The sequence below is a fragment of the Emydura macquarii genome, unplaced genomic scaffold (genome assembly GCF_026122565.2).
Source record: "Emydura macquarii macquarii isolate MOO-44397 ecotype Brisbane River unplaced genomic scaffold, CSIRO-AGI_Emac_v2 contig_2292, whole genome shotgun sequence".
In the NCBI taxonomy this organism is placed as follows: Eukaryota; Metazoa; Chordata; order Testudines; family Chelidae; genus Emydura; species Emydura macquarii.
The window spans coordinates 1914498-1938079 of record NW_027132429.1 but is presented as its reverse complement, the minus strand read 5'-3'; the positions used below and the strand labels follow the sequence as shown (position 1 = coordinate 1938079).

The 23582-nt window shown below is 47.5% G+C and overlaps 1 protein-coding gene across 1 annotated transcript in view; it reads right to left on the bottom strand.

Moving 5' to 3' along the window:
- The window catches only part of LOC137161266 (surfeit locus protein 4-like), a 37016-nt gene extending 16237 nt beyond the window's left edge, over positions 1-20779 (bottom strand). The window contains exon 1 of the mRNA XM_067560375.1: positions 20657-20779. The gene's annotated coding sequence lies outside the window, so the exon portion shown is untranslated. The remainder of the gene's footprint in view (positions 1-20656) is intronic.
- Between the last annotated feature and the right edge of the window lie 2803 nt (positions 20780-23582).

Here is a 23582-nt window from a genome sequence, read left to right as displayed (position 1 = left end):
TGCCCCTGTAATTACCATCACACACACAGACAAACTGCAAGCATGGTGTCTCACACGTGTATTTTCAGAAACTGCCTAACTCAGACGCAGACAGCCCCTCTCTTTCATTCACATTTCAGAGGGTTTCTTTTCCACGTGTCATTCTGTTTTCCTCAACACTCCCACACTGTCCCTGTGTGAACTGACAATTAGAGGAAACTGCTGTGCTGCACGCACACACACGCAGCTCCGTCATCCTGTGGAGTGGAGGTGTTACACACTAGAGTGAAGGAGAATGGGGCTGAGATTGCCAGAGAATCCCCCTGAAAGCAGGGACTCTCAGTCGCTTCCTCATTAGTAACATGCTGTGCCCCAGAGCCAAAGCAGTCCAGGCTGCTGCACGAACAAACATCCTTGGTTGGGTGGGGCCTCAGCATTCGCCATCACTGCTGCTCTTTTGGTGGACTGGGGGGCTTTCCTCCAGCTGCACTGGGAGCCAAAAGCCTCTGCCCAGTGGGAAATGGATTGTAGAAATACAGGAAACCAGGACAATTTGAGGGGTTTCCTGCCTCGATGGCCCCCTCTCTTGCCTTACTTGCCTGCATACTTGACACCCATTCTGATTCTTCCCTCACTGCCACTTTCTCTGATTCCTCCCTGGGCTCATTGGCTTTCATGTAATTTGATCCCTCCTTTACTCATTTCCCCTTATTACCTATTATCCCCTTTGGTCTGGCCATCGTCACTTGTTCCCTCTCCCCTTTGCCACCCATCTTTGCTGCCCGCCTTTATCTCAGTTGCCCTTCACAGTCTTCAGTTGTAATCCTCTGCCTCCCTTTGCATCACTCCTTACGAGTGCATTTCCTCTCTCTCCCATCACCCTAGGAAGTTCTGTTAATAGTAACATGACAAGCCTCAATTCCTTTGGCTAGGACTCGAGATTTTGCTGGGCTTGGCAAGACCCCGCTCCTGACAATCTGGCTCCCAAGGATACCCAAGAAACTGCACTGAATTTTCACAGCCCAGCTGCACTCATTTAGCTTGGAGGAAATTCACTGTCAGAGAAAGATGCAAAGTCCCAGTATGGCTGTTTTCTTTGGAACTCCCAAACAAACCATCAACATTTCTTCTCTTTTATTTTTGAAACCTTAGATCATTTGCCAAACCCAGACTGGATTGGGAGGAAGCAATGACCAGAGAGGCAGATGGAAGGACCTGCAACTGCCAGCATGAGGTAAGGAAAACGGTGGCACCTGTTCTCTTTTGGGGATTTTAGAACTGGGAGATCAGTCAAAGGAGGTAAGTGCAGAAGGAGAGAAAACAGCACTCTTGGGTTCTCTTTTCTGCACTGGGCAAGTCACTTTCCTCTCTCTCTGCCTTAATTATCTTATCTGTTAAGGAAACAGTTTGTGATATTTAACTACTCCCCCTGTTGCACTTTGAGATCACAGAACGCAAGGAGCTAAGGACATACTTGTAGACTTTAAGGCCAGAAGGGACCATTCTGATCATCTAGTCTGACTTGCACATTGCAGACCACAGAACTTCTCCCGCCTACTTCTGCAGTAGGCCCATAACCTCTGGCTGAGTTACTGACGTCCTCAAATCTTGCGAGTTACAGAGAATCCATTATTTGCTCTAGTTCAAACCAGCAAGTCACCTGTGCCCCATGCAGCAGAGGAAGGCGAAACTTCCCCAGCGTCTCTGTTTATCCTCCATTGGAACACTTAGACTAGAACGCAGGCAGCTCTGACCCCCAGCTCTCTGCTGACTCCTAGACAACCTGAGCTGCAAAGCAAACTGAGGAGTCCTGACTCCCAGTTCCCTGCGCTAAACCTTAGACCTCTGTGTTGCTTGTGTATGTCCCTTCCTCTGCTGAGGCTTGCTGCGTGGGAAGCACAGTGACCTCTGAACACTCACCTTGTAGCAAAGAGGAAATCACATGGCCATGGAACAGAAAAGGGAAGAAAACAACATATGTACCCAAGAGTCAGGGACCTTACACAAGGTCATGGTGCCCTTAGAAACTCCCCCCCCTGCAGAAGCAGGGCCAGTTGGTATGCAAATGAGACTGCACCTTTTATTCAAATGAGACCACACATTTTAAAGGAACACAGTCATTTAAAAAAAATTACACTTTTTTAAAAACTCAAATGTTCTTCCTTATTTTACTCCAAGCAGCTGAGATTATTGAAAGTGAAGGAACTTTTCATTCTCATGTCCTTTTCACCGCTGCTGCTGTTTGTTTCACTCAGCTTGTGGGGAGAGGAAAATTCAGCCTTGGTCGACTGGGTGTGAACTGCAACCAAAATGGGAAGTTCCATGCTATGCAGAGCATAGGCTCAGGCCAAAGAGACCTCAGACTGCATGGAACTCATTCCACCCCAGGCGAGTGATAAACTAGACGTGAATGAAAGCCGGAGGACTTACATGCCTCCCTTTACTCCAGCCATTCCAGCACTGAGGGAGCCTTGAGCTCATGGCTCCTTTCTCTTCTCCCCTCCCCTGCCTCCCTCCTCATTACAGCAATCGCCGCAGGGGGAAAGTTTGTCTTACATCTTCAGCCTATGTTCCTTCCCCTCAGGAAACCAAGTTAAGCTGCCATGTCTCAGCAGTTGGCACTCAGTTAATTAGAGAAGGTAGACTGTGATCACTGCAAGCACCTGGCCAGCCAGCCTTCCCATTCGATGCAGGGCTGCTGGGCCTACTTCAAATGAACCAGCAGCGGGTCCCCTGGGAGAGTAGTTCTCAGCTCCTCTTGTCTCTGCTGTGTGGGGGCAGTGCGGATCACTACTGTATGACACAAGGAGCCTTTAGAAAGCAGAGCTGTGAAGTGCAGTGCCGTGAAAAGAGGGTGGTGGGGAGGCTTAAGGATCCAGATGGCAGAGCCCAATACTGCAGCTGGGGAATGACAGCAATGGGTTGATGTCAGCTACATCACTTTAATAATAGCTAGGTATTACCTAGTGGTGTTTACTAGGTATTACCTAGTGATGGCTTTACAAAGGAGGTCAGTATCATCTCCATTTTACAGATGGGGGAACTGTGGCACAGGGTGATAATAGGACTTGTCCAGGGTCACCCAGCTAGACAGTGGCAGGGCTGCAAATGGAACCCAGGTCTCTTGAGTACCACTTGAGTGCTCTGTGTTCTCAAACACGCTGCCTTCTCCTTTAGAGAGGGGGACTGGGCTAGCAGGAGACTGGGTCAAGAATTCCTAAGGTTTAGCCCTGGTGCTGTCACTGACTCATGTAGTACCTTGGAAAGAGTCTCTTCATCTCCCTTCTATAAAACAAATGTGACAAATCCATGGCGAGCTGGAAACTTCATGAGTGTCACTTTACTGTATATAGTAGCAGCATTCCTGCAACAGCAGGCCTAGACCTCAACTCCTTTGGTCCAGGACAGCCACCATCTTGGCTTGAAATACTGATCTCCAGAGCTGGCCCATGAGCATTTATAACTTGACCTAAAGAGCCAGCCTCTACAGCCGAGAGCTGCCACAGACTCAGATTCTCTGTGGATTGGACGTCGAGGGGAGACATAACACACACTGATGGGTGGGTTCTCTTTAGTCCTCAAGATAAAAGAAGAATTGCTGTGGCCAGTATAGGGTTTGTGACACAAAACCAGCAGTTCTGATTCCACCCAACAGGTGAGGCAGCAATGCCACATTCATGCACTAGCCAGTTCATAGCTGCCAGAACCCAGGGTTCCCGCTCCCAAGAGAAGAAGATCAGGGAAAATGTAGGCCCCTTACAGAATGGGGGAGGCAACCAGGTGACAGATGATGTGGAGAAAGCTGAAGTACTCAGTGCTTTTTTTGGTCAGCTCCCAGACTAGTGCACTGGGCAGCACAAAATGGGGAGGAGGTGAGCAGTCCTCAGTGCTGAAAGAACAGGTTCAAGACTATTTAGAAAGGCTGGACATGCACAAGTCCATGGGGCCGGATGCAATGCACCCAAGGGTGCTGAGGGAGTTGGCTGATGTGATTGCAGAGCCATTGACCATTATCTTTGAAAACTCATGGCAATCGGGGGAGATCCTGGATGATTGGAAAAAGGCAAATCTAGTGCCCATCTTCAAAAAAGGGAAGAAGGAGGATCTGGGGAACTACAGACCAGTCAGTCTTATCTCATTCCCTGGAAAAATCATGGAGCAGGTCCTCAAGGAATCCATTTTGAGGTACTTGGAAAAAAGGAAGGTGATCAGAAACAATCAGCATGGATTCACCAAGGGCAAGTGTTGTCTGACCAACCTGATTTCCTTCTGTGATGAGATGACTGGCTCTGTGGATGTGGGGAAAGCACTGAACGTGATATACCTTGACTTTAGCAAAGCTTTTGATATGGTCTCCCATAGCATTCTTATCAGCAAGTTAAAGAAGTATGGGTTGCAAGAATGGACTATGAGATGGATAGAAAGCTGACTAGATCATCGGGCTCAACGGGTAGTCATCAACAGCTCGATGTCTAGTTGTCAGCCGGTAACAAGCGGAGTGCCCCAGAGGTCGGTGCTGCAGCCAGTTTTGTTCAACATCTTCATTAATGATCTGGAGGATAGGGTGGATTGCACCCTCAGCAAGTTTGCAGATGACACTAAGCTGGGGGGAATGGTAGACATGCTGGAGGGCAGGGATAGGATACAGAGTGACCTAGACAAGTTAGAGAATTGGGCCAAAAGAAATCTGATGAGGCTTAACAAGGACAAGTGCAGAGTCCTGCACTTAGGATGGAAGAATCCCATGCACTGTTACAGACTGGGGACCGATGGGCTAGGCAGCAGTTCTGCAGAAAAGGACCAGGAGGTTACAGTGGACAAGAAGCTGGATATGAGTCAACAGTGTGTCCTTGTTGCCAAGAAGGCTAACGGCATATTGGACTGCATTAGTAGGAGCATTGCCAGCAGATTGAGGGAAGTGATTATTCCCCTCTATTCGGCACTGGTGAGGTCTCATTTGGAGTACTGTGTCCAGTTTTCAGCCCCCAACTACAGAAAGGATGTGGACAAATTGGAGAGAGTCCAGTAGAGGGCAAAAAAAATTATTAGGGCCTGAAGCACATGACTCATGAGGAGAGGCTGAGGGAACGAGGCTTATTTAGTCTGCAGAAGAGAAGAATGAGGGGGGATTTGAGAGCAGCCTTTAAACTATCTGAAAGGGGTTCCAGGGAGGAAGGAATTAGGCTGTTCTCAGTGGTAGTAGATGACAGAACAAGGAGCAATGGTCTCAAGTTGCAGTTGGGGGGGGGGGGGGGTCTAAGTTGGATATTAGGAAAAACGTTTTTACTAGGAGGGTGATGAAGCACTGGAATGGGTTATCTAGGGAGGTGGTGGAATCTCCATCCTCAGAGGTTTTTAAGGTGCAGCTTGACAAAGCCCTGGCTGGGATGATTTAGTTGTAGTTGGTCCTGCATTAAGCAGGGGGTTGGACTCTTCCACCCCTAATCTTCTAGGGTTCTATGATTCTATGAAACAGGTGAAGAAGATATTTAAGTCCCTTCATATCCTGCACTGACACTTTGCTGAGGCAGTAATGCATTATTGACTTAGAGCCCCTCTGCAGAATCACCAGCACCACTTCTGTAGCAATCCCTTTCCCTTCCGTCATCCTAGTAACCCGCTGGGCCACTGGGTTCAGCACTGACTCAGACTGAGGGAAAAGAGAACCTCACCTGGGTGCCCTCCATCCTTCTGATCTGGCCGTGTTTTGACAGTGACATGATAAATCAGCCACTTGCTAAGAATGGTAAGCGAAGTGTAAACAGCGCAGTGTGTTAGAAACCATGGCACACCAAGTCCTGCAATGTGTGAGCAGACTCAAAGAGTTTTCCGAGGGAGCCTCTGAGGAGGCAAGTCACCAGGAGAGACCATAAGTGGTTTTGCTAGTAAATAAGGCGGCTGCTAAATGTTTAAATGGGAAATGCCTTTAGGATACTCAAGTCCCACTCGCCTGTCACCTTCTCTCCCTGCCTCTACCCAGCCTTCTCCTCATATCACTTGCTGCTTCTGCCTTCAGATTAAGGTATTGGAGAATGGCTTGTTTCCCCCAGTTCTCCCCTCATCTCACTGGAGACGAGGGTTAAAGACTATTTGAGTGTTGCCATGAGGGCCAGAGAGAGGTTAATTAATCCCTCCCCTGCATGTAAGGTCAGAAGTGTGGAAACATCATTCCCACACATTCTTGTCCCACTGACTCACTGTAAAAGAGCTAGGTGGTGGTGTTACTATTTTGTAGATGGGAACACTGATGGACAGAAAGGCAGTGAGATGGGTCCCACAACAAGACAGTGGTAGATCTGAGAATCAAATCCAGGAGCCCCGACTCCTAGTCCTGTGCTTTAGAATAATCCCCTTAGATTATGGCAGCAATAAAATAGGAAAAGTGTGGTTGAGCACAGGATTGGAAATCAGGAACTGAGTCCATTTAGCCAATAACTCTGTGACCTTATATAAGTCTCTCCCTCTCTCTGTGCCTCAGTTTCTCTGTTAAGTGACCTACCTGCTAAGAAGGGATTGGTTAGTTAATAAAACACCTTGAAAATGAACAGCTCTGTATAATGCTAAGTAGTGGTAGGATTGTTAGTAGTAAGGAATGGCTGTGAGCTGTGACTCACAATATCAGTTTCCCCTAATAAGTGACAAGGAAAGCTATTATGCCACCAGTCCGTAAACAGGGGGTTAAGAGGCCCCAGTGCAAACAGTCAGCCCCCTCACATCATACCACCACTGCCACTTAAAATCCATTTCGATCAAAACAAAACTGAATCACCCCAGAGCTGGGGTCTTCCAGAGATCAGATTTACCAACCAGCAGGACAGGGAGGCAGCCTTCCTGCCTACACACTCTGTTCTCAGGTACGCTGTTGAAGGGCCGGCACCGCCTACGCAATGCATTTACCACAGTTCCCCATGAGCAGCCCTGTTCTGTATTCCAGTCAGGCTCTCCTATTCCAGGAATCTGTAAGAAGCAGCAAGTGTGGAAGTTATGGGATTGTTTTAGAGATTTCTCTCTGGGCTCAAAAGCCGTCAGGGCCCTTCAAAGGCTGTTTGTTTGTTGGTATATTGTTATTTGTTGTATTATAATAGTGTGTGGGAACCCGGGTCATGGACCAGCACCCCAGTGTGTTAGATGCTGCACAAAGACAGGACAAAAAGACGGTCCACCCCAAGGAGCTCACAGCAGTGACATACCTGGTCTCATCAGTTCACCCATGTTATAAGGAATGCTTTTGCAAGGCTGTTTCCTAGCCCACTAAAGAAGCTATGCAACTTATAACTGATGCCTGTGGATGTTGCATTTTGAGCAATGAGTCTCCTCAGATTTTGCAAGATAAGAAGGGTCAGCCTTGGCCACTATCTGGATGGGAGACCTTTAAGGAACACTTGGTCCTGAAGGAATTATTGTTAGTGATTCAATGGGGCTGGCTTCCTCCTCTGAGTCAATACTTAGCCAGCACAGTATTAGGGGCTACTGTACTGCAGAGAGTGATGTGGGAGAAGCTCTGAATCCAGTGCCAGATTGCTGTGCTGCTGGAGGTATTGTCTTTTAAGATGAGAAATAAAATAGAAGCCCTGATCTCTTGTGGCTGTTAAAGATCCCCTGGCACTCTTTGAGTGTCAAAAAAAATATCAACTCACACTCTTAATCCTATGAGATATGATCCACTAAGGCACTGAATTTCCTGCCTGTAGATGAGGCTGCAGTCCTGATAGATGCACTGGACCTCATTTTCAGAAGTATTGAGCATCCACAACTCTCATCGACTTCAATTTGCAGCTGCATGTTTCCAGCACCTCTGAAAATTAAGCCTGTTGTCACTGCAGCCCTAGCATGAGAGGCTGAGGTTCCCTCAAAATCCTGCAATGTTAAATGATTTCCTTCCTTGAACAGGAATTAGTGAGGGAAATTTATGGGACATAACAACATGGAGGACATGCAAAGAGCAGCTCGGGATAGATAATGATGGCTGGAAATTGGAAGGTGGTTTCTAAACATCTGAGGATGTTCTGGAACAGCTTCCCAGTGGGAGAAAGTCACCTGACTTATGTGACGATGGAGATTGGTATGTTTATGAGCGGGATGATATGATAGGACGGCCTGAGAAAACGGAGGACAGGATGTAATGACCCAGGAATCCCTTCAGTCCTATGTTCCTGAATGGCTCTCAATGGCACTTCTGTGAGTCAATTTCACCTACCCATGGTTCTGATCTTACCAGTCTCCACTGCTTCTTTGAATTGCCCTGCTCACTCAGATCTGGGTTCTATTCCTGGTTCTGGGAGGGAATGTTGCCTAGTGGTTAGAACAGAGACATGGGTGTAGGACGCTTGGGGTTCTATTCCTGGCTCTGCCACTGGCTTGCTGTGTGACCTTAGTCAAGGCTCTGCATGGCCTTCTAATTGCAAGGTGCTGTCACTACTGCTCTTGTTCACTGGTGATGTTGACCCTCATGGAGATGCTTCCAGTGGTGGTGCATATATAAGCAGTACGTCTGGTAAGACTCTCTCTTGCCATCCACTCACCTTCTGCATCCATTATGGAAGGCCTTGTCTGTTCCTGGGAACACTCTGTGGCTGAAAAAACATTCAGCCCATCTGCCTTAGAAGACAGATGCATGTGGGTGTGTGTTCTCCTTGCAGTTTGTCTCTGAGGTATTTATTACTCAATGCGTTATAAAGTCAATAGATCAGGGAGACCTGCTTGTATATCATGTATATCATGCATGAGACAAACGGATCTGGCTGGGGGATGTAGGTGTCTCTCTCTCTTTAACCCTCCCCCGTCCCTATGTCCAAGAGCCACATAAGAAAAGGAGAATACTACAGAATTTTAACCATCTTCCCTTTGGTTTGACACATTCGTTTGATTTCCCCATTAAAGAAAGCTGCTCACTTTTTGAGTCTGAATCTCAAATCTGGAATGCTCGGTGACAAACCAGTGGCATTCCACAGTTGTCACTCACATACTGCACAACACAGCTGTTCACAGCAATGGCAGAAATAGAACTCAGATGCTCCTGCTGCAAAAAGCACAGTCCACTGTCACTTGAGCTAAGCAGGAATCTCTGTTAGTGATATAGGGCTTATGACACATGATGAAGCAGTTCTGATTCCATCCAGGGGAAGCAGAGGGATGTGTGTACACACTGATCAGTGCAACCCAGCATTGCTCTATGTGTACGTGTGTGTACACACTGCCCAACTCAATTCATCCCAGCATTGCACACATTGACCAATTAATTCCAGCATTGCTGTCTTTCTCCATTACAGTCTGACATTAGCATGGGATTTACCAAAGCACCTTTGTGAATTAGGAGCACAAGTCCCATTCACTTTTGATAGGACTGGCTTAGGTGCTTTTGAAAACTCTGCTTTATATGTGCTACCAGGTACTAAAAAACCTGTCAGCCCAAACTCATCTTGGAGTTACCAGATCAGGGAGCGCACCTCCTGCAGGCATTTAGAAATGGATCAGTTCACCCATTCATTCAGGAAAGAAGTTTGGTGGCTCTCAGTCCAGTTCCTGGAGGGACTGGACGCCCCATCACAAAACCAGCATTGCAATAGTCACTGATTGCCCTGTCTTGCTGCAAGTCATGGTGAAGAGGTCCAGAATGGTCGTAGCCTGATACCTAAACTCTCCCACACCTGAGCACAGGGCTAAGGGTAGGCCTACACTACAGAGACTGTACCTGCAGAGGCGCTTAGCGTGGATGCCGTCTATACTGACAGAAGGAGTTTTTCTGTCAGTGTCAGAACACCACCTCCCCAAAGAAAGGGCTTGTCTACACTTAAAATTTAGATCAACCTCAATTCACACCCTGAGCAATGTCATTAAGACATCCTAGCCCCTGATGTAGATATGGCTAGGCCAATGGAAGAAGTCTTCTGTCCACCCAGCTACTGCCTCTTGGAGAGGTGGATTATCTACGGAGCCAGAAAGAACCCTTCCATGCTATGGCAGGTGTCTAAACAGTGCTACAGCAGCATCCCTGCAGCGCCATAGCTGTGCCCCTGTCACACATGAAGTGTAGACGTGGCCTGAGTGTCAGTGACTAGGGGAAGCTCGCACTGCATTGGCTCATGCTGCACTTGTAACCAGGACTTGCTGCTCTTGCATCTCCCCAGCTGCTAATCCACTGCAGATTTAAAAAGTGGATCAATTTACACCCTCCAGGCTACCAAGGACACTTCCCGGTGTGAACTGAATGTCTGTCCCACTAAGCTGTTCAGCTCAGAATTTGGGAGCCCACCCAAAGTCCTTGGAGAGAAGGACAAATAGAACAAACTGTGAGGCACAAAACTCAAAGGACGTGGAGTGAAAGGAGAAGGCCAGATGCATGCTAGGGCTCTGTGTGCTGCTGCTGCTGCTGCCAGTGCTGCGAGGAGATGAAAGTGGAGGAGTGCGGTCTTCAAAGTCGCCAGGTGCTAAAAGCAGAGGTCTCCTGAGACAAGGCTTTGAGAAACAAAAGAGAAGAAAGGAGGGAGTGAATCACAGCAAGCAGCAGACAGAAAAATAAATAAATAGAAGGGACAAATGCTTCAGTAAGATGTTTCCACCAGCTAGCAGAGCATGCTTTTCTTTTCTTTAACACTGGTTCCAGGTGCTGGATAGAGAGAGCTGGAGGATGTATCCCACAGCAGGTCTAACCTGGGCAGGAAAAGCTTCCCACCCCTCCAAAATGCATCGTCCATCACCTTGTCCAAGTGCCTGTGACCAGATCGGGAGGGACCCCTTTTTAACTAGCCCCACACAATCCACCTCCCCAGTCCTGGGGGGGCAAGAAATGTGTTGATGATGAAGGGCTAAGACTGGACCCTATGGAGGCCACTGCCAGATCATTCTGTGCTCTTCAGAGAACACAGCCAGCCAGAGACGTGCCCAGGGTTGGAGGAGGCAGATGAGAAGCATGCTATTGGCATTTGTGTGGAGTGGCTCTGATTTGGCTCCTGCGGATGACCTGGTTCCGGTACCCTGTTGCTCTCGGGGCCTCACTAGTGGCTAACAATCTGTGATTTCGATACTACTGTCACTGCCTCTCACCTCTCAGGCAGCTGCTAATTCCTGAGAAATTATGTGGCACCTCAGCGTTCGCTATGTTTTTGGCCAGGAGTCCTGAGCTTAAACCTGCTTGTCAGCTTTATCAGTGCAGTGTCAGGTAATCCCCTCTCTAATCCTGTTTCCACCAGCAGCTGCAGTTTTGCCCTCGAGCAGAGATGCTGTCCATTCTCCCAGCATTTCTCCCACATCAGGCTGAGTGAAGTGCATGCACAGGCCTCTGCCTCATAAATATTGCAAATGAAATCCTCTGGGGGTAATAATGCCCCTCTCTGGAAACTCCTGTCGAAGGATTACTAAGCACTTTACATATATAACTCTGTTGTTCTTATAGCCACAAGCAGCCATAGAATTCCAGCCCAAGCATCTTTTGTTGTAGATTAAGGAAAATGACACAACAAGAAAGAACAGAAATAAAGTCTTCATGAGGGAGAGAGCCCAGTGTGTGTATGGGTCTCCCTTCTAGAGCATCCTCTGTCAGCTCTGCCTCACAACATGGCAGAAACTTTGAAGGTGTAGCACATATAAGCTTAAGCCACATAGCTACAACTGGAAGGAAATGGATGGATAGGAAAGATTCTAACTCTTTCTAGAGTAATCATTGGCTCTTGACTCCTGCACGCCGGGTTTTTGTTCTACCCCGTTATTTGGGGAGCTGAGACAGTTCCCAATCCAAGTTTTTTGCTTTTGTGGGGTAAAGATTGGAGGAGATGCGTGAGCTAACAGTGCCACAGCTGTTTGTAAAGAAACAAGCAGAGAAGAACTGGCAATGGGGACCCTATCAAAGTGCAACCGTATTGGAGTCACTGGGAGGAGCTGTCACTTCCCTTCCATGAGCTGGTTTTGAGGTGGAAATTGCCAGTTCACTTTCTCAGTTTCGACTTAGTCAGTACAAAAAGGAGTTTAAATAACTTGGCTGAATCCTTAGCAGTAACATTCATTATCTGGTGGAGTTTTCCTTCCTAACATGCTTATTGGGAGAAAGGAAACGGGGAGCCCAAAAGAAACACTTCAAAGACATCCTCAAGACAAACATCAAGAGATGTGGCATCAACATGACCCACTGGGAGACAGGAGCCCAAGGCAGGGCTCACTGGTGAAGACTTGTCAAAGAAGGAATGACCATTTCTGAGGAAAATCGCCTAGCCCTGGTCACAGAAAAATGCCAGAAAAGAAAGGACAGACAACTGTCAGGCAGTAATCATGGCCAACCCTGCCTTCCACCACCACCTGCAATGCCAATGAGTCTACGGCTCAACTATCGGACTCCTCAGTCACCAAAGGACCCATATAAAATAAAACCCATGGAAGAGATCATCCTCGCCTTGATGGATCGCCAGCGATGACAATCAGCCTCCGTTGAGCACATGGTTAACTTCGTGACATAGGTAATGAGCAGACATGTATGAAACTCAGTGATCTGGATCCTTCAGGGTCTGTAATCTCTGAGTGTAAACAGACCCCAACTCAGAGCAATTTAATCAAATCCAAGTTTCAGCCTTCACGGTGGAGCTGTGTGAAAATGCAAGTTTTTAATGGTTTGAGGCCTGAAGTGATACAGTGAGGTTAGCTTAAAATGAGACTCAGGAATGGAAGAGAGCAGGATCAACGGGCGACGCTGGGTGTGTGTGTGATGGCGGGAGGGGGCGCACCCATGGTTGGCATAGCAATTGGCTGTGGTTTAGGAATGAGGGGCATCAGCAGAGCTCTGTGTGTGGGGAGCCCAGTGCTAGAATAACAGAGGGAAGGAGCTGGTGGGGGCAATGGGCTGGGATTGCTGCATGGTGTGGGAGCAGGGCTAGCTGGAGTTGCCACAACTCAGCTTTTGAGGTGTCTTGACAGAGAGTGCAGGGCCCGAGGGTTGGAAGTTGCTCTGGGTGTTGATGAACGGGGTGGAGGTGCCTTGGCTGAGCAGCACATGAAAGCTTGCGTAGCGCCTGCCTCTGCACCAAGGGGTGGTAGTCAGAGCTATGGCAGGGGCCATGGGCCCTTCACCAGGTGCATGCTTCTACTCTGTCTTTATGGGTCACATAGATGCAACTGGACTGAAGTCAACTGTGCAGGGGTCTCCTCCTGCTTATCTTTCATTGTAACTTTGTTTAAGGGAAGCTCACTGGGCAATTTAATTGAAGGAGTTAATTCTTTTCTAGTCTGTTTAATTTTCTCCCCCCAGACATGTAACATCCAGGATGCAGCGTATATGCAGAAGTGACTCTGGCATGCTGGGAACATTGAGAAATCCAGCTCACCCAGAGCTGAGCATGTTATCAGCCCTGCTGTGAGGGCTTTGCTCCCTTGGGATCCTTTGATGCTAAGTAGGGGAGATCTCTAAGAAAGCACAGGGATGCTGCTGGAAATAGTGACTCAGCAGGAGGTGCTCTGCCCTTGGAGTCCCTAGGCTGCCCAACTCCTAGCTAGCGCACTAACCTCTGCGCCATCCTTCCTCTTCTTACCTTATAAAAAAGAATGGAACCTGGACTAGTGGTTTGTGCAGGGACAGAGTTAGAACTCTTGGGTTCTGTGGGACAGAATGAGGTCTCCTGGCTACAGCAGGGGCAGGACTCCTGGGTTCTAATACTGGCCCTGGGCAAATCATGTCCCTTCTGTTTGCCTTAGTTTCCCCATCTATAAGATGGAGATAATGGTTCTGACCCATTTCCCAGGGGACTTGTGAAACATAACTAGTGTTTGTAAAGTGCTTTAAACTCCTTGGATGGAAGGCTCTGGGACAGGGCAAAGGATTATTATTCATGTCTCATGTGACAAGGGGCCGGACCAGCTCCAGGGAGCAACCTCCTCTAGAAACTGGCTCATTCGAGGCACCACAACAGTGGTTCAGTGCATACCCATCCCCTCCACAGTGCTGAGTCAGACACACACAGCACCTGATAGGGACCTATTGACCAGCACTGACAAAATGGCAACAGGTCAGTTGTGATTAATTCCCTGCTTTTGTGCAGCTTCTTCTCTGCCTAATGGACTCCCTGATGCTGGGAGGCTGGAGTCGGTCACTGCAGAGACGGGAGCAAAGGAAAACCCCAAATTCATTCAGCCCCAGACAGCTGATGTGGGGGTGGAGCCTCAAGATCCAGTTCTAAAGTTTCTCTCAGCTCCTGCTATTACAGACTTAACCCCACTTCCTAGGCCCAAACACCCACTAAATGCTGAGGAGCTTTGGATCCCATCTGTGTGGTTCAATCCCTTGCACAAGCCTGGGTTAATTTAGGGTGGTTTCAGCAGAGTTCTAGGGTTCGTTTGAAGCAGAAGAGAATTCCCTCCTCTTGGTTCTCATGCCACTTTCTCCAGCAACTGCCTGTTCCTGACCCTTATCCTGAAGCTGCCACCTTCATCCGAGCTGTAGCTATGCAATCAATGCTCCCGAAAGTTTCCATCTCGGCTCGAGCATATCCATCAGCCCCAGCGCATCTTCCTGACCCCGGCTACATGGGAGCATCTAGTTCGTTTTCTTCAAACCTCCAACAATGTTCAATAGACATGCCCTTTTCCAGTCTCAATGTATTGACTAAAGAGCTCCCTTAAGCTAATCTGAGCTATGATTTATGCAGGTGCTGGCATCCCTGCTACGGATGGCTGACTCCAGTAGAAACCTGACTAGTGACAAGCTTAACACATTCCAGCCCTAACATTTAATTTACTCTTTTTTTGGGGGGAGCAGTTACCAGTCTATTTGCAGACAGATTCTGGTGATTCCAGAGGCACTTTGTATCTTACCACTCATCCTTGATGGTTGTCCTTATCACTGGGATTTGACCCCAGGACCTCCTGCCCTGCCCTCTACCACCTATGTAACTCCATTCACTGGAGGCAGTAATAGATTGTTGTCGTCTGTGTGGATCAACCATTAGAGGGGGACACAGCACTTGTACAGATAGTAACATGCTGGCTTTTTTATAGTGCTTGTGTCTAGACCATTTTTTGTGTAAGTTGTGGATCCACCCCCATCTCTTCCCCTTTCTCTATCTCTCTCTAGCCCCTCTTCCTATCCACCCTTCTCCCAGTGCTCCTCCTTTTTTCCTGCCTGCTTTCATCCGGTATGAATCACCAGGGCTGAGAATAATAGTCATTCAGACATGCAGTTAACCTCCCCATTCTATGAATGAGTGGAAGTGACTCAAAGAGCATCACCACAGTGTATCTGAAGTCTGACTAAGTACTTAGATGTTGTTCATCATTGTCCTGTCCAAGCACCTTCCTGACACTACTGAGTTTATCCTTGCAACTCCCCAGTGAGGTAGGGAAGCATTACCCCTGTTTTACTGATAGGGAAACTGAAACACAGAGATTAAGGCCCAGATCCTCAAACGTATTGAAATCAGTGGAAATTAGGAACCTAAATTTCTTTGAGGATATGCTCCTAAGTGATTTGCTTAAAATCACACATGGCTAGGAATTGAATCCTGATCTTCTGAGGCCCAATCCAGAGCCTTACCCACCACATCATCCCCTGGTATTTATGATTAGACTGGAGAATTCACTGCTAGAGAAAACATCTGGGTTATAGTTTATTACATCAAAAAACCCTACATTAAAAGCAAACTCAAAAGTTAATAAATGCCAGAATTAAGGGTTCTTGGTTCACGATCATGTAAAGACTATCATAATGCACATGCACAAGGGGTCTCGTAGGGCTGCGGGCCTGTCGACCTAGCCCAGGAATGACTAACACCATGCCCAAAGTCTTTTCAAACCCTTTCTTCAGGCCAGAGTTTGTTCTCAAATACACAATAAAGCAGTTCTTGTTCAACATAAATTCCACATATAAAACTGGCCTTTCCCTGCCCCGACCCAGGGTCTCCTGCAGGGGCCTTTCCTGTTGCATCTTTCTTTCTCCCCCTTGCATTAGAGCCTGCCATAGGCACCACCCTCCCTTTCGCAGATCTCCACTAGCTGAGCTTTTTCCTCCAGGACCCGCAGCCCTTTAGGGGGCAGAGCAGTGTTCCAGGGTTGGATTAGCCTTAATTCTGGAACTCCCTAACTCTTGAGTGTACTTGAATTTGCAACCTTCATGTTCTTTTCACGTAGGTGGTTTGGTTTGTTTGTTTGTTTGTTGAGGGGTTTTTTTTTGGATGTAATAAAGAATGACCCTATTATTTTACATGTAAGTCAATTCTGGAGTCCTTTTACACTCCTACACACTGGAACTCCTTCAACTGGTCTTTATGGAGATAAATGAGCCGAGCTAGTCCTGAGCACTGGGGATGCTTAAGACATTTATGCATGAATTGTAAAGACAATGAAAAGAAACTTGCGTCCAAATCCCAGCCTTGCCGTGAGCCACCATTGAGTCATGTTAAGGACAGAATGATCTGGGGCTTGCAGTCAATGCAGGATTCTTTTGGCTTCAAACCCACTGACAGCCAATGCCCCCTAGACCCAGATCCAAGCAACTGGGATCCATTTCTGAACAACAGTGGATGGGGCTATGATAGAGTCTAAAGCCTCTAAGGCCTAGCTGAGACCCACCAAACTCATTACATACCGCCGATGGGAAAAACTTCAGATCAGAACCAACATGCACAGGATGTGTTTGGACAGCACCCTGGTCCCTAATCCACACAAATAAATGCAAAGCCGCGTAAGGCTGTGCCATTCCCACTCACTTGAGCCAACTCTTCTGCAGTGGTGAGATTCAGACACTTTCCCCTCTACAAAGAAGAATCAAATCCACATGGTAAACAGATCCACTGGAAGACAGAATCCCTTTATCTCCCTCGGAAAGGCTCCAGCTTTGATGTTTACTGCTCCCAATAGAATTAGGTCAAATTGGACTAAAAATGGGGGCACTGGGAGGGTTTCAAATGCAGAAGTTAGAGAAAGTAGAAGTGTGAGATTCAAAGAGGGGAAGAGAGACGGATGACAGGGGAGATGTCGAGAGTGGATGGGAGACAGCTGCTGGAATTATAAACCACCTAATTACCTGGATTTCCATAATCTGAAAAGCCTGGGAGGTGGTTGGAGGAAACTGAAGAGCTCCTCACATACCCTATTCCTCTCTATTGAGTTGCTTGCACTGCTCCCTGCAGCCCAGTGCATCTGGTATTGGACCAGCACTGACTCAGTTGGGAGAATGCCCCCATACCGAGTTACTAGCACCTCTCCCTGCAGCACATGCCCTGTAGTGCCACACAGAAGCGCTGGCACTCAGATATTAGGGGGATGAGTGTAGCATAAGAACCTAGGTAGATTAGAATAACAGAATAGCATCAGGATCAGCACTGATTCAGAGGGGAGAGCACCCTCTGCTGAGTCCCACTGCTTTCTGCAGCACCCAAGTGTACCTTGAGGGTCTCCCAGCCAAATCCTGGCCCAGCCTGACTTGTGCTTATTATATGTAGTGTTGTATTGGTCCCAGGATTTGAGAGACACAAGGTGGATGTTAATATTGTTTATTGGACCAACTTCCGTTGGTGAGAGAGACAAGCTTTCGAGCTGCACAGAGCTCTTCCTGTCTTTCTCACCAACAGAAGTTGGACCAATAAACGATATTACTTCATCTACCTTGTCTCTCATGGTTATTTTTGCTCTCCTATTTTTTGCAGCTGTCTCTGGCTCCTTCCCTGCAGGTCTGGGAGGCAGATTGCTAGCAGTATAATGATGCAGCATACATCTGGATGTAATTTTTTACCTGCTTTTGCAACGATTTTTCTGTAGGATGTTCTGTGGTGAAGATCCTTACATAACCTGTAAATCTGGCTATAAATTCATGAATCTGTTATTTCAAAGCTGAGAGGGGCTGAAGATAGTGCAAAAGTCTTAGGGAGTCTGAACTGGGTGAGAATTTCAGGTTCTATTCCTGCAAACACTTAAGCATCTGAGTAACTTTATGCAGTCATTGAAATCAGCAGCAGTACCCATATGCCTTAGTAAATATTTCTCTTTAAATAAATCCGATCTTCTAATTATTGGAAATTTAAATATGGGATGAAAGGTGCCCTGCAAATAATTTTAGAAAATGCCCTTTTTTGTTTCTCTTTGATGTGTTTAAAAGTCCTGAATTTTTTGTGTCTGTTAATTTCTTTTTCCTGCCTCTTCTATATCTCAGAACTTTGGGTCTGTTCTACCCTGAGCCCTATGGTTAACTGGAGAGCTGCTAGGGTTATGACCTACCTCAAAGGTCCTAAAGAAGTGAAATGTGTTGAGAGGGAAGTGATTTGTGTTTAGACGACTTAAAATTTCACTTCTTATTCTAGTTTTGTTAATTCCCATTTAAGTCAAACACTTGTGCATGGGCTAGTGGCAAGGTACTGGATGTGGCCTCAACTGACTACCTGCTGTGTGATTCTGTGCAACTCACGTCTATCCTTGGTCTTTCTTGTCTATTTAATCTGTAAACTCTGCAGTAGCACTACTGTGTCTCACTGTGTATTGTACAGCACCTAGCACAAAGGGGCCCTGATCACTGTAGTATCTAAAGTGGGTTAAACGAAAGGTTAACATGTTTAAAAATGGCATAGCCCAAATCACCACCAAAGCGACTAGCACTGTGTGAGAGATCTCATCAAAATTGGAACTCCCTCTACCAGATTTGAGTCCAGGCCATTCCAGAGAGATGCTGTGAAACACATACAACAAAGCCTCAGGGCCACCTTATTTAAAAGCGGTCACTGACATGGGATGCTTCCATTTTTTGGATGCCTCAGGCCTGATTTTTTTTTGCATTCTGAGCAGCTGCAGCAGGAATGGTGGGTGCTAAGCAGCTCTGAAAAGCGGGCCCCTACAGGGATGTGGGTTTCAAAAGTGACATATGTTATTGGCTCAATATACGGAGTAACTGAGTGAAATTCTGTGGCCAATGAAATACAGGAGATCGGACTACATGATCTAGTGTCCCTCCTGGCCTTCAAATCTAAAGGTATGGCTCCACTTTGAGTGGGGGATATGATTCCTTGCACTAGCTCTGCTGGAGTTAAAATAGAACATAGCTGCACTGGTGCTAGCAGATAGCAGGGCTAGTTCTCCCAGGGATGGGCCTATGGCCTCTGATGAGTATGTGCTGGGGAAGCTAGCCCCACCCACTGCTTGTGCTGCCACGGCTACACTCTACTTTTAGTGTGCTGGCTCAATCCCAGCTAGTGCAAGTATGTCTCTTTGAGCTGAGAGTCACAGCCCCAGCTCCAAGTCTAGATACACCCTATGAATCTATGACTCAGGAGCCCAGGGCCCACCAAAAGTCAGGCACTTTTTGAGACTCCCGTGCCATGTGACACAAGGTGGGTCCACAAACCCAGGGACCACTTGTGAATGTTTTGGCCCTGGCTTTTGAAAAACACAGTTTGCACCATTTTTCTCCAAGCCAGTTTCTCTTCAATCCAATAGGTCAGAGGGCCATGTAAGTACTTGGAGAGGTAGATTTCCACTCTTCTCATCATTTATTTATATTGCAGTAACACCAGGTCCCAGCTGGGGGGCAGGGCCTCCTTGTGCTAGGTGCGGTACATACATATAATGAAAGGATGATCCTTGCCTCCAAGAGCTTCCAATCTAAGTATAAAATGGGAGACAACAGGTGGGAACAACAAACGAAAAACAGGAGGCCAAGCTAATGGTGAGGCAATTCAGATTAGCATGGTGAGCAGGGGCTGCAGCATGCCAGCTGCCTAGCCATTGCAAATCTTGTCCTCTCAAAATAAACACTGCACAGATTCAGTCTCTTGCTGTAGGTTGTTTAGAAAGAGGAGGCAATTTAGCAATGTATAGCAGGAGAAGATCACAGCCTTTTGGCGAGACTAACATGCCCCTTAATATTCAGAGTGTAATCTCTTTGGGGCAGGGATGGTCTTGTTGTTAAATGTGTGTGCAGCACCCAGCGTAGCAGGGCCGATCGCTGGTTAGGGCCTCTAGGCACTACTGCAATAATAATTTAGCAAGGACTTTCTTTTGCAAAGCATACAAACCCAAATCAATGCTCCTAAGAGGTTGGTTAGTGTCATCATCTCCCTTTTACAGGGGGGGAATGACCTACCCAAGGTCACACACGGAGGCAGAATTAGAACTCTGGTCTCCCTTCAAGGGGGCCCTGAGCCCTGATTAGCAATTACAATCACAGAAGCTTCACCAATTTGAGCCTCTCTGAGCATGCTATCAGCCAGGCTCTGTTGGAGCTGAAAAGAAACAGTTCCTGATTCTCTGAATCCTAAAGCAGGGGGGTTTCTCCCTGATGCAGTACTGCTCATTCACTACCCAGGAGCAAAACCCTTCTGTGTGGTGGTTTATTTTGTTCCCTCTCAATCCCCCTCACTGATGATTAAAAAAAGGCAGGAAAAGGCTGCCAGAGTCAACTCATTCTGTATAACCAGAATCAGCCCAAGGGGTTTAAGCAGCTGTAGTTTAATTACCTTTTTTTTGGTTAGCATAAATAATTTAAATGGGCTCCTGTCATGAATAGTTTTATGTACTTAATAACCACACGGCCAAGCAAGGAGGGGTAGCCAAACAACTACTCAATCCAGGGGAACCAGGGAGGAAATCACATGCTGGGCAGACAATAGGCTGTAAAAGGAAAATAGCATATTCCCTCCCCTGCACCTCTCCCCTAGAGACAAAAAGAATAGATGGTGGCAATCTTTTTATTGAGAGGTGTAGTAAAGATGAAACTTACCAGGGAGAGGCAGTCCAGAGAGCTGGCTTAACAGACGATCATCTACATCCTTGTGTGGAGTCAAGTCTGAGACAGGGAGGGCTCCCCCACCACATGCAAAGTGATTGATGTAGGGGGGCCTGGTACAGGCTCCTCTCCCCCCCACCCCTTCTTGTTAGTATAGAACTGATGACAAGGCAAAGCAAGCTGATTGATTTCTCCTCCCTCTTTCTCTCCCCTCATCACCAGGGAAATCTCCCCCCTCCTCCTCTCTTCTCCCAGCGGCTGGGACTCTGACAGCTGGCACTGGTTCTCTTCCAAGCTGGCTTTTCCGGGGGGGGAAAGCACCATGCCCTGAGCTTGGCTGGGATCCATACCTTATCCTTCTACCCTCCCTCTTTTTCCCCACCTCATCCCACATCCTTTGGCTGCAAGCGTTCTGGGAAATGGATTATTTTTCTTCAGATGAAGAAATGGGATGCTGGGCACAGCTGACTGCATTAACTCTTCACCGGCTGCCAGCAGCTCTTGTTCTTTCCTGAGAATCCGATGAGATACAGGTGAGTAACACATGCTAGATATGGGGGTGGGAGGAGAGGAGTAATTGGGAGGAGAAACCTCTGGGGATGACAAGAGCCAGCTCTCTCTTGGATTTGTGTCCCCTTTGCATGCTGCCAAACTCACTTTCAAAGACACAGATATGAGGTGGGGGAATCAAAGCCACAGCATTTGGGTCCAGACACCAGACTCCTCCAAAGCTAGTGGCATTCATGGTTGTTTGGCACTGGAGGGGTCAGTTCAGCCCTTTATAAAGGCAGAGGCTACTTGTCAGAATTCTGCACCGGGGTTCAGATTTCAAGCACCCTCCCCAAAGTTCTGGGGGTGTTGGTTCAAGCTCATCCCAGGGTATAAGTGATTGAAAGGAAGGAGCAGCAAGGTGTGATCAAGTCAATTTCAACTCCTTTGTTTGGTGGTCTTAACCAGAGCCCCAGTGCCCTCCTTCCACATGGAAGTCAGTGTCTATTTGATTACATTTCCCCTCGTCTCTGCTTTTACCTCTTTCACTCGAGCTTTGTCAGAGCTCCCAGTTCAGAATTCCAGAGGTAGAATCTATCTGTCTATGATATTTCTAGGTTCCTGTGATGGTAGCATCCAAGCTCTGGGTCCAAGGGACACCTCTCTTATCTCTGGTTTCCAGGATAAATTGTTTTTGATCCCCTGTGCCTTTGATCTCTCTCTCTCTCTCTCTCTCTCTCTGTGAGAGAGAGGTACAGTGTGAGGTTACAAAAAGAGAGGCAGATGGGAGTTGGAGTCGCTGAGGTGATGATATCAACTCTGCAAACCCTTCCCTCTCTGTTATATTTAGTATTTTCACCTCTTTTTCCCCATTTCCTTCCCTTTCTCCCCTAAGTTAAAAAGTAATTCAGAGTTTTCCCGTCTTCTCTGCCCAAAATCTACTGGGTTTGTTCCCTGACTGCTTTTGTCCCTCTCTGTATAAACCCTGAAAAGACTAAATGAGAGAGAGAGATTGATTCTGGAGTCAACAGTATTATTTTTGTCTCCTCCTCCTGGTTCGCTCCAAAGAACAGATGCTTCCAGCAGGCATGAAGTGTGCAGTCTCAAACTGCCTCTTTCAGTCCTTTCTGCATTTCAAGCGCTACCCTGGCTAGAATGACCAGAGCTGTTGAGATCTCCAGAGCAGGGCTGAGGGGAGGGAACTGTCAGCTCAGAAGAGTCAACAGGGTCAGCCCAGTGCCTCCAGCTTCGCACTTCTCAGACATTGCTCAGCCCGGGCAGCTTGGAGATGAGTTGATGTCTGCTGCTTAGCCTTTGGGAAGCTGTCGCTGGAGGTGTCTTGACCGGGGTTTCAATCAGACTTTGCTGGAGATGCAGAGGGACTTCACAGGAAAGGGTGGGTTGATTCAGTTCAATGAGCACTGAAGCATTTTTCTTCCAGACCAAAGCCAGCCTAGGTCAGCGGTGGCCAAAAGTTGTCCCTGTCTGACAGTTATTTGATGGCTTGAGCATGGAGTGAGTTAGATGGGGCTCAATCCAGCTTCTGGCAGGACTGGGTCCCCCTCACAAAGCCACTGCCATCCCTGGTCTTTTTTTAGACATGTGGCAGCTGTTTGGAGGCCCCCTGTGTGAAAGGAGCCGGTGGATTCTCAGTGCAGTTCCCAACTTGGCAAGGGTTCAGCTTCACAAAGTCGCTGTCAGAATGAACCCTTGTTGGCTGCCTCAGCAGACAGGCCAAGGAAAGAGTGGGCCAGGAGACCCTTCTCTCGTCCCTAGAGGAGGCCCCTCCATGGCAGGGTGAGGCACATTAGGGTGTGTGGGAAGCCGCTGAGCTTGCTGTACCTGTCCTGTGCCTCTCTAGAGGATTCAGTCTCTGGGTCTGTCAAGCCAGCACTTGTAAGCATCTTTGGATTCCATTGGTCTGAACAAAAGGATTCTGCAAAGGGGGATCATTTCCTCTACGGAGATTACTGGAAACCTTTCAGTGAGGGTTTCTAATGATCCTGGAATGGCTTCCTCTGTCCTCCTCACCTCACTCCCATCACAGACTACTCTCTGGGCTATGTAGGCAAATGCTGATTTCACTGTGGTGTGCCTCCGTTTCTCCATCTGTAAAGTATAACACTACTGAGATTGGAAGCTCTTTGGGACAGGCACTGTCTTTTGGTTCTGTGTCGGTACAGCACCTTGCACAATGGGGGCCTGGACCGTGGCTGGGGCTCCTAAGTGCTATATCTAACAGCAATAAAAATGTACAGCACTTAGCACAGTCAGGTGCTGGATGCTACTGTAATATACCTAATAAACAGGGATCTTAGGTGCTACAGTAGTATATCTAATAAATAGTGTACAGTGCCCAGCATGATGGGGTCCTAGGCTCTTACTGGCGCTCCTAGGTACTACCGTAATACATATAATAAATAATAATAAT